The sequence below is a fragment of the Peromyscus eremicus genome, chromosome 22 (genome assembly GCF_949786415.1).
Source record: "Peromyscus eremicus chromosome 22, PerEre_H2_v1, whole genome shotgun sequence".
NCBI classification, from domain to species: Eukaryota; Metazoa; Chordata; class Mammalia; order Rodentia; family Cricetidae; genus Peromyscus; species Peromyscus eremicus.
This window is the reverse complement of record NC_081437.1, coordinates 14124717-14135938: the sequence shown is the minus strand read 5'-3', so window position 1 is coordinate 14135938 and position 11222 is coordinate 14124717. Positions and strand designations below refer to the sequence as shown.

The 11222-nt window shown below is 45.1% G+C and overlaps 1 protein-coding gene across 1 annotated transcript in view; it reads left to right on the top strand.

Moving 5' to 3' along the window:
- The first annotated feature begins 1074 nt into the window (after window positions 1-1074).
- Window positions 1075-11222, top strand: part of Arhgef33 (Rho guanine nucleotide exchange factor 33) — an 81256-nt gene continuing 71108 nt past the window's right edge. Inside the window, exons 1-2 of the mRNA XM_059248289.1 lie at window positions 1075-1208; window positions 3975-4046. The gene's annotated coding sequence lies outside the window, so the exon portion shown is untranslated. The remainder of the gene's footprint in view (window positions 1209-3974; window positions 4047-11222) is intronic.

Here is an 11222-nt window from a genome sequence, read left to right as displayed (position 1 = left end):
TCCCAGTGCTGGGATACAGGTGGAGGATGCCTTGTTCCTTTAAAAGGAACATTTGACTTTGATTTTAGGACAGGCGTATGATTTTCCTAATGTCTTTCTTAGTTTCTGGATTTCTATAAAATGTAAAAATCATTAAGGTAATGATTCTTTCTAGTTTTCTCTCAGGGACAGGGTCGAACTGGGGCTTCTGTCCTCTTTCAGCCCCTCCCCCAGCCACCCAGTGTGCTTAAGACAGAAAGGCGGGTCAACCAGCATCTGGTGCCTTCCTGTGGTCAGGCACCTAGGACTTGATTAATCACTTATGGCTCTCAAGAAAGCGCCAGAATCCACTTTACTGTCACTGAAGAAAAAGAAAACCTTCCTTTTATTTTTAAGGTATGTTCAGTGCCCCAAATAAGATATGCTAAACAGGGCACGCACTGCTCAGTAGCAGAGGGGACTTTCCTCTGCTCAGTAGCTTGGGGAGTTCAGTCTTGCTGGTTCCTGCCGTGTTGATGAAGAGGTGATCTTCCTAGAATAATCAGACAGTAGAGCAGAAAGTGACTGCTGGGCGGTGTTGGAGTCTGTCCATCTGGAGACATCTATGGCATTTCCCCTAAGATGAGGGAGTGCCCGTCTTGAACTTGTCTTCGGGACCTACTTAACCTGAAGCTACTGAAGGGTTCATGCCAAGTCCTTTCCACGGTGCCCCAGGCTCTGCCGGCATGGTTGGAGTGAGCAATACAGAAGCAGCCATTACAAACTGTTCGTGCTCTTTAAAAAGTCCCCTCCCCTGGAATTTCTTACAGAGTGTGAGGTGATTAGTGATGGTCCATAAAGATGTGCACAGGGATAACGTGTGAGATGGAGGAGGAAGGAGGAACTAAAGCAGCATGGTGGTACATGCTTGTAGTCCCAGAACTGAGGGAACCACTGAGGCAGGATTATCATATGCTAAGGCCAGCCTACGCTACACGGTGACTTCTGTTCAGGCCAGCTTGGACTACATAGTAAGACTCTGTTGTGGGGGCGGGAAGTGAGAGGAATCCTGCTGTGTAGAATGTCCTGCCACTATTAAGCTGATGGCCATATTTCTTGGGACCCCCCCCCCCCCAACACCTTTTCCAGTGCTCAAGAATAAACCCAGGGCCCTGCACACACACGGTCAACATTTCACCACTGAGCTATGCCTCCAGCCCTGCTGTATTTCTTTCTTTTGTTCGGGGAAGGTAAGAAAGGCTTTTCCTATGTAGCCCAGGCTGGCCTCTAACTTGTGTAGATCCTCCTGCCTCAGCCTCTTGAGCACCAGAATTTTAGCAGCCCACCCGGCAGTGTTGGTCTTCCTGAAGGTCGTTTGCGGCCACCTTTCCTAAATCCCAGCGTGGTCAGTGCATTTCCAAGTGACATTAGGCAACAATAACGCTACGGCTCTATTAATATTGTGCACACAAGAAGTTTATGATTACAGTCTGTCCAACGAGCTTTAGTTCCTCAGTTCCAGCAGTTTACTTTTGTAAAAATCTGTTACTGTTGTTATGTTTTCTACTGCTGAATCTGTGCTGGAGTCCAACTCAGTTTCTTAAGCAAAGCAGCCGTTCAACAGTCACTTCCATCCGTGCCCTCCTTTTTTAACAGTAGCTTTCAAAATTCAGGCCAGCAGTGTCTTTTCCCTGAGTTATTAAAGGGGCCTCCTCGCTGGCCTCTTTGCTGCTGGCTTCCCCGGGTAGAACTCCCGTCATCCTCCTACCCAAAGCCTGACCTGTTGCTCCTCTGCTTAGAAACCTCAGCGACTCTTTCTTCTCTTCCGCGGCACGCCAGCCTCCAAACAGACATTCCTGGCCCCCCATCGGCCCCCAGTCTGCCCGTCCACACTTACCTCCCACACTACTTCCTGCCCCCCCAGGGTTTCCACAGCTACCCGTGCTCTGCACAGTGGTCTCTTGTGATCCTGGTTTTTTTGTTTTGCATTTTTTTTTACCATTTCCTGCCAAGCTCCGCTCCAAGCCCGTCTTCCTGAAGGTGGAGCGCTCCTTCTCTGTCCTCTGAACTTACTCCGTTTTCCACACTGCATTGTGGGCCCTGGTTATTTGCGTGGCTCATCCTTCCCGTTAGACCGCAGGGTCCTTGGAGCAGGAGGGTCATTTTAAAAAACTTCTCTCACCACCAAGCACACACCTTCTACGCTACATGTGCTTAATAAATACTGTCGAATTCAAGGAACTCTGTTTTTCTATAACCCACAAAGAAACGGAATTTATTTGCTTGTTTGTTTGTTTGTTTAATGGTTTTTCGAGACAAGGTTTCTCTGTGTTGCCCTAGCTGTCCTGGAACTCTGCTTTGTAGACCGGGGTGGCCTTGAACTCACAGAGATCCACCTGCCTCTGCAACCACCTGTCTGGTAGAGGTAGAAATCTTAATTTTGGTCAAGCTTTCTTTCTTTTCCTCAAAGAGTGGCGGAAGTTCCTGGCTGAAGAGCTCAAATGAGTGAGTGGTAAACCATGAGCAATGAACAGGGAAGGGATAAAATGACAGCTGGAGGGACGCACTAGAGTACTGAAGAGTAGATCGCTATCGTCAGTAAGTAGAAATCACAGTCTCAGAGGACGGTGAAAGAATGCTCCAGAATTAAAAATAGCTCCTTTCTAGATAGTAACCTAGGGGACTAGCATATCAGGGAGGATTGGGTTCATCTGCATATGATGGGAAAAGCCAAGATAACAGGGCTTTAAACAAGATATTTCTTTATCATATTACTAAAAACATAAGCAGGCAAAATGGAGACTTAGCCAGTCCAGAGCCGTTGGATCAGTTAGTCCAATGAGGGACTCAGGTCCTTTGTGTCCCTCATGCTTGGCACACTGCTTCCCAGTCCAAAAGATCACCAGGGCTCCACTCAGCCCAACACTCACCAGGTACTCAATCAGGGGGAAGGAGACACGCACGGGAAGAAAAGGTGTGTTTTCTCTCCTAAGAGGAAGCCACACTGCTGCTTCTTCTCCCCGTGGATAAAATCTGGACTGGAGGTTAACACTAACATGAGGGAGCAGGGGAATATAACCATTTAATGGGGTTGTTGACGGGGAACCGGGGCTTGGAGGAAGATGTATCAGTCCTGGGATGGATGCAGTATCCGGCTTGGCACTGCCACTTTCAAGCCTTTAGAATGAAGGACAACACCCTGTATGAAGCCAACATTGTAAGAGAGATTTATAGTAAGGTTAAAGGAAAAATTAAAACAGAGCCAGCCGAGCTGGCAGTAAACACAGGTTCACTCAGAGTGAAGGATGCGAATCTTGACCAAGTGATGACTGTGACTTGTCAGTCACAGTGTCCCTGTCCCCATTTTTCTCCCTCCCTCCAGCCTCTGTGAAGAGGTGAGTGTGGCTGTTCTCCTGCCAACTATTCCCATGGGGGTGGAATAAGCAGTTAAATTGTCCCACAGCTTCAGAGAATAAAATCTTTAAAAAATCTGTTGACTTGGAATCTGCCACACTGCTAACAGAAACATACAAATCACGGAGTGTTTTCCAACTTAATCTGAACTTCATTTTTATGGCAGGTCACCTCAATTAGTCCTCTATGGAAAAACTACTTACATTTCACTTGCCGCTATAAGTAGCTTTTTGAGACTTTAGTCAGTGTCGGATACTGAGGAAGCAACCCTGGATTTGTGACTTTCAGTGTTTTAGGGTCGGACCAACTGCTCTGAACACTTGATGGAGCAAAGCCCCTAATTCATTCTGTGGTAGTCTAGCTAGAGTCATAAGTGCATGGGAATTTATTTGCTTTGCTTATTTACTTCAAAGGGATTAAACTCTGAAGGGAAGGGACACAAGAACTTGATTTTTTTTTTAACTTGACATGAGTTTGAATAATTAGAGAATTTTAACAATGAAATACAGATAGAATAAGATTTCATTACATGGTTATATGGGGCAAGGATGGTATAGACTATAAGGTAGCTGTCATTGTCAACGGCATTTTGTCTTTTATAGACCTTCTAGAGTAATCAGGAAGAAGACTTCCAAAACCTGATGTGATGTCTCCTCCTGGAGACGACGCACGAGGTGAGTGAAAACCGCCAAGACCTTGTTTCTAGTGGGAACACAGATAAATAGACAGTGTGGCGCTGGGCAGCGATCCTTCTGGAAATAGAAGCATGCTATAAAAAATGGAGTGGGGGAAGTTTGTAAGCCTCTGTTTGAAAACCGTCAGCTAAACAAACCACAATTTCCTTAGGTGGCAGCCAGAAATATTAGCCACCCTGTAAACTAGCCATGTTACTTCAGACTCTTACTGTATATGTGAATGCTTGTCTGTAATATTGACAAGGAATGAACTGTTTTAATAGAGTTCTGTTTGGGGTGTCATTGGGGACTGCAGAAACCCCCTGGAGAGATGACACTGAGCTAATATGTTCTGAGCCCCTAATTTATTCTGACTTTGTCACATAATAACCATATGGACTAGACAGCTCATATAATGCACATTTATTGTTGAGGAAGCAGGCTTACCAAAATTAGGGAACTTGCGTTTTGAGTTTTTATTTTGTGTGTGGGGTGTGTGGGTGCACGTGTGCGAGCACGTGAATATGCAGGAGCAGTTGCCTATGTGTAGGACAGAAGTCGACTTTGGACATCTTCCCTGTTGCTCTCCACCTTATTTTTTAAGACAGGGTCTCTCACTGAACCCGGCACTCATGGTTTCAGTTAGGTTGACTGGCCAGCAAACTCCCAGAATCTGCCTGTCTCCATCCCCTTCTTGGTGATAGATGGCTTGTGGGGAGGCAGTCCTGGGCATTTGATGTGCATCATCAGGTTCTCATGCTTAACTAGTGAGTACTGACCTATCTGCCCAGTCCAAAGACTTCTTACCTTTCTCAGGATCACAAACCTAAATAAATAGAAGAGCTAAGATTTGAAGCTAAATGTTGACATACTTAGAAGAAAAGTCCTGCGCGGGTGTAAGCCCAGCAGCACTAAGGAGACTGAGGCAGGAGGATTGCTAAGAGTTCAAGGCTAGACTGGACTACATAGTGAATTCTAGGTCAGCCTGAGCAGTAGAGTAAGGACTTGTCTTAAAAAGTAAGTGGACATAGAACTGGAGAGATGGCTCAGCAGTTAAGAGCACTGGCTGCTTTTCCAGAGGACCCAGGTTTGAGTTCCCAGAACCCACACGCCAGCTCAGAACCATCTGTAACCTAGTTCCAGGAGATCCGACACCCTTTTCTGACCTCTGTGGGCACTGCACACACATGGTGGACAACATATGCAGACAAAACACACATGCACATAAAATAATAAAGTAATTTAAAGTTGGGCGGTGGTGGCGCATGCCTTTAATCCCAGCACTCGGGAGACAGAGGCAGGTGGATCTCTGTGAGTTCCAGGCCAGCCTGGTCTATAGAGCGAGATCCAGGATAGGCACCAAAACTACACAGAGAAACCCTGTCTCGAAAAACAAACAAACAAACAAAAAACCTAAAGTAATTTAAGATAAATAAATAGTTGGAAAAAAAACAGTTTAAAAGCTCATTTTAAAAATTCAAAACTACCAAGTGTCTATTATAAGATAAACAGACTTGTGTCTGTGAGATGCTCGCTGGGTGGAGGCACTTGCCACCAAGTCTGATGACCTGAGTTCAGTCTCCGTGACCCGTGTGGTGGAAGGAGAGAGCCAGTGCCCACAAGCTGCCCTCTGACCTCCATGTGTGTACAGTGGTGTGTACAGTGGTGTGTTTGCACCGCCCCATTAATTAAAAAACGTAGAAGTGAAAACATTTTGAAAAGCAAATAAAGAGACTTAATGAAAAGAGGAGTAACTAAGGCTTGAGGGTCCATCCCACCTCTCACCCCATCTTCTAACACTGTCAGTATTTCCCATAAATCCTTGCCTGTCTTTGCTTTCAGCCAGTGTGGTGGAAACACATGTTGTAATCACAGCGATGGGAATCGAAGGCAGGGGGATTACCATGAGATTGAGGAAAAAGAAAGCCAGGAGTAGAGGAAGTTGATTTACTATGTTTCTTTACTGGAAGAAATGATAAACATTAAACATTTCTCACTCAGCACACATGGGCATCTTCAGACAGAATCTCTGAGAATGGAACACACTGGTTTCCAGGGACCATAATCCATTGCAGGGGATTTTTGAAGGAGTAATTATGGACTCCTCTGAGAGACAGGTATGAGCTCTAAATCCTTTCCCCAGAAGAAATGAATCTACTTACAATTTAACCTATAATTCAGAAGATTTATGGGCACCCTGATTTATATGAAGTCCTGATCTCCTATAAGTGAGGCATTTAAATTAATTATTTGATATAAGCGTCATCCTAAGAATGTGGGCAGATGCCATAACAACAGAAAAGCAGAACTTCCAGGTGTGGTGTTGCCCACCTGTCATCCTGGTACCTGGGAAACGGAAGCAGGAGGCCCAGGAGTTCAAGGCTAGCCTGAGCTACATAAGAGCCTGTCTCAACAACACAAAACAAACAATAAGAGCAACTGTAAAAGTAGGGCTCAGGTCCTTGGGGACAGGTCATGAAAACCAGGGAAGAGTGACACCCGGAATCCTGAAGGACTCCAGAAGCTGGAGAGCTAGCCCAGTCTCAGGGTGCGGGGGTGGGGGGGGTGGGGAGATATCCAGTGTGGAGGAGGCCGAGAGGGGTGTAGCCTCAACAAAGCCCAGAGACCAGAGAAGACAGGGAGCCGAGACACCTGTGCTTTTTAAGAATTACATTTTTGGTGTGTGCACCAAGGTGTATGTGAGGTCAGAGGACAACCTAGTGGAAGCCAGTTCTCCCCGTCTACCATATGAGTCCCGCATCAGACTTGATGGCAAGCATCTTTATCTGCTGAGCCACCTCACTGGCCCTGCCTTTGGGCTTTTGAGATAAGGTCTTAGATATCCCAAACCAGTCTCAAATTTGCGTAGCCAGGAATGACTTTGATCTTCCAATCCTCCTGCCTCCATCTCCAAAGGGCTGGGGTCATAGACATGAGTCACCATGCCTGGCTCTGACTGTCTTTGTTGTAGGGTCCCAGCAGGAGACTGGGAGGACTGAGGCTGTAACTCAGTGGTAGAGTGCTTATCTAGCATGCACAAGACCCTGGGTTCAATCCCCAGCACTATAAAAGATGAAAATAATAAAAATTAAAAGAAGATAAATTTTCTTGGCTCAGGCTGGGAATAATCTGTTCCTTAAAAGACATCACCCAAATCATGTAAGACTAGTTGAAAGGCTCATGCTTTACAAGGGAAACCAAGGTAAGTTCAGAAACCACCTGTAAAAGACTTAAATTTCAGATGACACGTTTTTCTGCGGGCTGCAGGGAGTCTGCGCACAATCAGGTTGGGGTCAGCCCTTCAGGGTGGGTAGCTCACTCCCAAGTCTGCTCCTTCCCTCCTTCTGTATCCAGTAGCTCCCGACGAGTCATTTGCAACCAGCAGGAAAGAGGGTACAGTGGGTCAGGGCCTCAACACTTCAGCGTGAGCTGTGGTCCTTGGGTAATTCTTTCTGTAATTTACTGTGCAGAGCAAGGTTTATGTATAATGGCGTACCTGGTTCGTTTCTGTTTGCCTGTACTTAACCTTACATACCTAATTAAAAACCTAAATGTTGCTTTCATCCTCTACTTCTTTCTGCTGGCTTCATAAGGTCTCAAGGACATTTCACTGGATAAATATTAAAATATTATTATTAAGTTAATTTTTTCTTAGGTGCCATAAAGTCTTCAAGGAGTAAACTTGTATATATTGCACGTTAATATGTGTATATCATGTCTTCCTCCTCTTTTGTTGGGCTTTGTTTGTTGAAGACAGCTTTCATGTTGCCTAGGATGACCTAGAACCCCTGATCCTCTTGCTTCGGCCTCCTGAGGACTAGGATTACAGATGTGTACCCCACACCTGGCTCTACATAATGTGTTTATAATTGTTTTAATACAAAGAAGCATTTGGTCTCTAGCAAACCATAGTTCTATGCAAGATTTCCAGTCTACATATTTGGATAGTGAACATTTTTTTTAAAAACAAAATGTACAATTTCAGTAAAAAGCCATTGATTCCGCCCCCCCCCCAAGTTTTCTCTTTTCCAACTCATTAATTATGAAATAAAAAGAACAGGTCTCCTTGCTATTAATATGAACAAATGAAACTCTGTGTGGCGTTCTTTAGGGAATTAACCATAAGGGTGACATCCATTGAGAGGCGTGCCCAGTGACAGAGGAACATGAATAAAGGGCATGAAGGCATTTATTTTCCACACACAAGTGAATTTTGTATTCTATAGAATGTCTGAACATCCCAGGGTAGGGAGATGGCTCGGTAGGTAGGTAAGGTGCTTGCTGAACAAGCATGAGAGTATGAATTTAGATTCCCAGAAGCCATGGAAAAAGCCAGACAAAACAGTGTTCACCTGTAATCTGGGAGCTGGAGAGTGAACACGGGAGGATCCCCGGGGCTCACTGGCCAGACACTCTTAGCAATCAGTGAGCTCCCGGGTCAGTGATTCCAAAAGTAAAGTGGAAAGCAGCTGAAGTTGACCCGATGTCAACTTTTGCTCTCTATAGGCATATACATATATGTGTGCACACATCCATGTACACATACTCATGTATAACTATGTGCACACACACACACACACACACACACACACACACACACCCCAAATACCAAAGCACCCAAAGTATACGATAATTTAAAACTTTTCTTGAAATTGAGTAAATTGTCTTGAAGGAGATGATTTATCCTCAGGCTTTAAATCTAACACACTAGGATAGTAAGGTGTTGAGTTTTGTGAAATGTGCAAGATTCAGAAAGGTATCTCTTAGGATTGGGATCTAAAAAGTCAAAGTCACAGGACAATGGTCACCAGAGCCTAGGGATGGGTGGTGCGGAGGGAGAATGGGGAGGTGTTGGTGACGTGTACAGGATTCTGACAGGAGGACCAGATGGCTTGTGTGTTGTTGTTGTTTGTCTGTTTGTTTTGTTTTTTAGAAAGATCTATTTCACAGGAAAGTGACCACAGTAAATAATATACTGTGTGTACCAAAATTGTTAAGGATTCATTTCAAACGTTCCCACCATAAACAATAATAGATATAGGAGATGATGAACATGTTAGCTAGCTTGATTTAATCAACCCACATTGTATGCAAATATAACATTACATTGAACCTAAAAGCATATGCAATTATAATACAATTGTAACTGGCCAAATTAAAAATTTTTGAAGGGTAAGAGAGAGTAATGAGGTGAAATAATAAAAAAAATTATAGACATGTATGAGATTGTCAAAGAATAAATAAAAATATTTTAAAAATAAGTAAAAGAAAACATTAAAAGTTTAAGTTCTGTGGTAGCAGGTACCTATAACTAAGAGGCTGAGGAAGGAGCATGTGAGTTCATGGCCAGTAATGGTCACAGCCAGACCTAGTTTCAAAATCAAAACCAAAAGAACCAAGTACCTGATAGGTACAATGGGTGCGTAAAGATTGGTCCTGCCAGCAAGACTGACTTTACTGTACCCATTCTCAGCCTTTCTGACACTGCGACCCTTCAATACAGTTCCTCATGTTATGGTGACTCCAACCACAGAATTATCTCCCTGTTACTTCATAACTGTAATTTTGCTACTGTTATGAATCATAATGTACATATCTGATATGTGACCCCTGTGAAAGGGTCCTTCGACTCCCCAAATGGGTCTCGACTCACAGGTTGAGAAATGCCAACTTACAGTATGGTGACGATTCCCAGCAGGAAGAGACACTAACACCGTAGCATGAGAACACAATGGAAGCCAGCTTGGCTGCTTATGCCTTGGAGGATCAGGCAGGCTTCCCTGAGAAAGAACCGGGTATCTGAGTTGAGCCTGCAAGGATAAGAAGCATCCTTCTGAAGCTGGGCAGTGGTGGCACACACCTTTAATCCCAGCACTCAAGAGGCAGATCTCTGTGAGTTCAAGGCTAGCCTGGTCTACAGAGTGAGATCCAGGACAGCCAAGGCTACACAGAGAAACCCTGTCTTCAAAAACAAAAACAAAAACAAATCCTTTTGTAAAAAAACATATTTGGGCTGGAGAGATGACAGTTAAGAGCACTTGCCATACTTGCCAAGGGCCCAGGTTCAGTTCCCAGCACCCACGTGGTGGCTCACCCTCTGTGATTCCTGTTCCTGGTAAGCTGACACCCTCTTCTGGCCTCCACAGGGAACAGGTGTGCACATTGTGCACATACATGTGTAGGAAAAACACTCATACACATAAAGTAAAAATAGTAACAGTAACAAAATAAAAAAGAACACATGGGGGGGGGGGGAGACAATGGGAGGAGCATCGGTGCCGAGACATGAACGTGTGTGGTGAAACACAAGACGTGAACGTGTGTGGTGAAACGCATGAACTATGATCATTTACACATCTCTATCACATATACCAATAACTATAAAGTTCAGTTTGGATTTCTGTGAACTAGGCAAGTGAAGACATTCAGCTAGTCCCATTACTATCAGAAGCAGTAAGATTGTATCAACTAATGCATGGCTGGCAGCAGTGACGACATGGAGCCTTCCCAGCAGCCTTGGGGGGGGGGACTCTGACTAGAAGAGGGAGTGGCCCCAGAGGGCACAGGGAGCTACTACAGGTCATAGGAGCTGATATCATCATAGGAGCTGATGAGCTGGTAGAAGAGTCCCTGGGCTGGCTAAACGGGGCTCCAGAGACAGCTGGATCACACCACCTAAGGACAAGGAAGGACCTTCCACCACCACAGCCATTGGCAGAGCTCAGCTCCCTTCCTAGGAGCAACTCTCGTTCAGCCCCGGCTTCCCACTGCCTGTACCACAGCACATAACCAAAGTCCTTAGGAAACCGGACTCAGCCTTAGAAGCCTTTTGGTGTCTACCTGTTTCTTTTCAAGCCTATATCTAGTACACCCCTCCAGATCATACTAAACCCTGTCAATCATCCATCTCCCTCATCCCTCAGCCTCCTTCAAGGGATATTTCAGTACCCCTGAGGGGTTGGTACCCAGGCAGTCCCAAGCCAGCCCCAATCTCTTGTGTCGGCCAGTGGTTGCCAAGTACCTGGGTGCTGGTGGCTTCCTGTCCAGTGTCCACTAAACCTTCCCATTCTTGCCTTTGCCGTGGTGACCAGCACCTGAGCGAGACTCATTTCTAAGCTAGGTGCTTTGGACCACAGAAGTATAGTGTCTGATCTTTAGCCCTGAAGGCATCTGTAT